The sequence below is a fragment of the Gossypium hirsutum genome, chromosome A10 (assembly GCF_007990345.1).
Source record: "Gossypium hirsutum isolate 1008001.06 chromosome A10, Gossypium_hirsutum_v2.1, whole genome shotgun sequence".
NCBI lineage: Eukaryota > Viridiplantae > Streptophyta > Magnoliopsida > Malvales > Malvaceae > Gossypium > Gossypium hirsutum.
Window position 1 is genome coordinate 13,636,858 of NC_053433.1, and position 4,327 is coordinate 13,641,184.

The 4,327-nt window shown below is 33.8% G+C and overlaps 1 pseudogene across 1 annotated transcript; it reads right to left on the bottom strand.

Moving 5' to 3' along the window:
* Positions 1–579: 579 nt before the first annotated feature.
* LOC107897175 (probable carboxylesterase 18) lies at positions 580–1,931 on the bottom strand (annotated as a pseudogene). The gene has a single exon (XR_001684058.2). The product of XR_001684058.2 is annotated as a probable carboxylesterase 18 (transcript).
* Positions 1,932–4,327: the final 2,396 nt, after the last annotated feature.

Genomic DNA, 4,327 nt, shown 5'->3' on the forward strand with positions numbered 1-4,327 from the left:
TGGCTAGAGTTTAAACTTATTAATAGTTGAGTGAGCTTAAATGTAATTTAATTTAAATGATTAGTGAGTTAATGGCCACATCAAACATATATTAGTAACTTAACAACTAATGATTATCTTGTAATTTTTTTGAAATTAAATGACTAAAGTGTAAACTTATTAATAATTGAGTGACTTTATATGTAATTTACTCAAATAAATAATATATATATATATATATATTGACATTGCATTTGTATGCAATGCTGGTCTCAATTTATATTAAAATTTAAATTCATGTTGTATTTGGTATTAATTAATTTTCACGTGTAGAATATCATAAATAATTGATTGGTTTGGTTTTATATAATATTTTCACCCATTTTTAATGCTTAATTTTTCATAGTGATTTATTTCTTTTATTTCAGAACTGCATGATTAACAAAAGCAGGCAAATTTAGTTTTGTTTGAATGGTAAGATAAGTGATGGATGAATAAAAGTAAGTACGATGAAATGGAACATTAATCAAATCTATTTTTTTGTGTCAATTGAGAGTTGTTCAAGTGAAATTAATTTATGAACAAATAAAATATTAGAAATTTCACCAAATTCTATCAAAATCTTCCATTCAACCAAATAAAAATTACAAAGTAGATTTGGGAAATGAAGGTTGCTAAGAATATCTTAGTGCCTGCAAATTGAGATAACTAGACAGCCTAATAAGAAATATTATTTTCACCTCTCAAGTCACACTTTTTTTTTTTTTTTAATATACGGATACTAATACCTTCCGGAATGGTCAATTTTGTTGTGGGAGTTGGGGTTTACTACAACAGTTGTTCATGAAATCTTTGATCTGCAATATTAACTGGCCAGATTCTTGCAATTCTGGGAATATGTAGAAGGCGTGAATCATGGTTGGAAATTCCATCAATGTTGCTTCTTTCCCGCATGCTTTTAACCATTCATAGTACCTCTTTTGCCAATCTTTCAACGGGTCAAATCCACCCACCACCACCATCGTCGCCGGAAAATCCACCCCGTATATATCATCAGCGTTCGGTCCGCTTACATTCACTGCTTTGTGATCACGGTTTGAACCTTGGGGCAAGAATGACTTCCACCAAAAATCGGCTCTCGGAACTGACACCAGGAATGCATTCGCTAGCTCTTCTTCCGCCGCTGTTCTTTCCTCTCCGCCGAAGAATGGTTGAATGCAAACGAGTCCTATCACCTTCAATGTTTCAAACCCAGCTCCGCAAGCCCGGACTGCTACGTGGTGAGCGATGTTTCCGCCTGCGCTATCTCCGGCTAGGAAACACCGTGATAAGTCAGCGTTTTCCGGTAGACTGTGGCGAAGTTGTAGTTTAAAAACTTAAGAACGTCGAATCCGTCGTCGTATTGAGATGGGTAGATATGTTCGGGAGCTAGACGGTAATTGACGGAGACAACGAAAGCAGGAAACTTACGGGCGAACCTACGACAAACGGCGTCGTACGCCTGGGATGCAGGGCTGAGGAAGGTGAATCCGCCGCCATGGAAGAAAACAACGACGGGAAGGAGTAGATCGGAAGGGAGGGAAGGAGAGTAGAGGCGAAACCATAGATTGCGGGAAGCATCGACGGTGGTGTCAGAAGAAGAGACGGAGTTAATAGGCTTGGGATTAGGAGGGGCTTGGTAGTCGAGTAAGCGGAGGAGACGGCGGTTGACAGAGCCATCGGAGCGGCAGGAGGCGTCAGTGACGGCGGAGATAACGGAGATGAAGACCCTAGTCTTCAAAGGGAGGGAGGGCTTGGTACGTTGAGGCGCCATGTTTTTGGGGTTTGGACAAAGGTCTACTTAAAAGGAGGAAAAAGTTACGTCAACGGAAATGAAAGAACGCAGTTATGAGTCGCCCAACAACCCTGCGCACCATTTAAACTACAACGTGGAATTTATCCTTGAATTGGGGTGCCATGCGCTGTGCGTGGGCTCTCTCATTTAAAGCCGTGTGCTATGTTTTTTCATTGTGTTAACCATAAAAGTAACAAATGGAGCAAGTTTTAGGTTCGTAGATTCTGAATTTCTGATATTTAGTTTGGGAGTTGATTACATAATTAATTTTACATCATTTGTTATAACTTTTTCAGTTAAACCTGTGCAATACAGAAATATAGAGTACATTCAACCTCGATTTCTGAAAGCAGCAGCAGCATTCAACATCCCAATTTATTAAAACAGAGCAGCAAGTGTATGTGTATGTATGTATGTATGTATGTATGTATGAGCGGATATTAGCATTATCTTCTTATCCTTTTCTCAACTTCAACGCTGCAATTTTTGTATACCCATCCAGTTTTCAATAATTCAATAATAATTTTTTTCATTTTTAGTTTTGATGGGATGATCCTGAATGTCTTCCTCTTTAGGTTATTTTTTAATTCCAAAAAATAAAAAATCTCCTTCTTTTTTGGCTTTGTTTTAGATTTTTTTAAGACATTTTTAGAAGTTTATGATTTTTTTTAGTTTTTAGAAATTGTAAGGAATTTTAGTTTTTTGGCAAGCGGCGGCGTTTAATTCGCAAAGGTTTTTTTAAGGGAAACTATAGATGGGGGATAACAAGGTAAACGTAAGGAAAGTATAGGGATCAAAATAACTAAAAAAAAATATTTGAGGTATCAATCTAAGAATTTGTGTATAGTACAGGGAACAAATTGAATTTTTAAAATTTCAGAATTTTTTATTTTTTTAAAAATTTTAAATTATTTGTTAATATGATTTATAAGATGAAATAGTGGATTTATATTAATAATAATTTTAAAAATAAATTATTGGAATTTTATAAAAAAAATCATAAATTATATTTGTATTTTATTTGTATTAAAGTTTTTGTAAAAATATTATTTGTATAAAAGTATTTAATAATAAAAATTATTTTTGATTAATATCAATTTCATAATGATAAATTTTATATATTTATTAATTACTATAAAAATCAAAATAATATATATTTCATATAATGAAAAAAGAAAGTTTTTTTTACCAAATAATATAAAATAATAAAATAAATACTGAAATAGGATAAGGGTCCCAATATTTATCAATTCGAGCAAACTCAACAGTGTAAAGTCAGTGTCGCTTGTCCAATCGGCGGCACTCCTCTCCCTGCCACTGATGATTGAAGCAATCATCACATTTGAAAAAATAATAATTTTTTTGGGTGCGACTGAGCAAACGGTGGCACCAGTATTCCAGACCTAGAAATACACCAAAAATACCCATAAATAAAATAAAAAATATTATTTCTTATTGGTGCCGCCAATGTGTTAGGCTGCACCAAAATATTTTATAATAAATTTTATTTTTTTGTAAAAGTAAAAAAAAAAAATAAACACCCATTGGAACTTGGACCCGTGACTGACGGGTTCGGGTTCCAATACCAATTATTTTATATATCAATTTTTTCACTTTCTGTTTAAAAATATATATAATAAAAAATAATATTATGAATATTATAAAAAGGGGTTGGTTTGTCCCCTAACCCCTAACAGGTACCGAAATGAATTTATTTTTTCAAACAAACAGAGTTGAAGGTCACCCTCCACCAAAAATAAGAAGAAAGAAAAGGTTAGTATATTTAGTTGGTTATTTTTTATTAGTATAATTAGTTATTTTTTTAGTAGTAGTGTATTTGTGTTAAAAGTGTATTTAGTGTTAAGATTAGTACTAAGATGTTTGGTTGCATTTTTGCATTTTCAAAAAAAAAATGAAGAATTATTTTTTTGCAGCCATTCATTTCGATGATATCATTTTAGAAACAACCGTTGGTTATATTTTTGAAACTCGCCAGAAAATAAGAATGAGATTTAATAGGAATATGTCCATCAGTGATATGAAAGAGAAGGTCAGTGAAAAAATTTCTCGACGTTGTGGAAGGAGGAAGACGAAACTATTCTACAAATTTCAAGTTTCGTCAAATCTTATCAAATTTACGGAGATGGAACTTTTAGATGATGACAGTGTCGAGACAATGGTCACATTGTATTGCCCGCCGGGGAGGGTGAACACTAAACCAATTAAGTTATTTGTTGAGTTAGCAAATGTGGAGATCGTTGAAAATGTAACTCAGTTAAGTCAACAATATGGAGTTGGAAAACTTGCGTACAGAGGTTCCCATAGTGTCCGTCGATAGGAGGTCGTCTGTGCGCGGTTTTGACATCGATCTCAATGTTGGATGTTCATATCAGTACGGTCGTGGATTACAGATACATCCAGATGTTATTGAAACCGATGAGCTTGGTGAAGATGGATCTGTAACAACCCATTTTTAGTGAATTTGGAATAGTGGTTTCAAGACCACAAATCCGA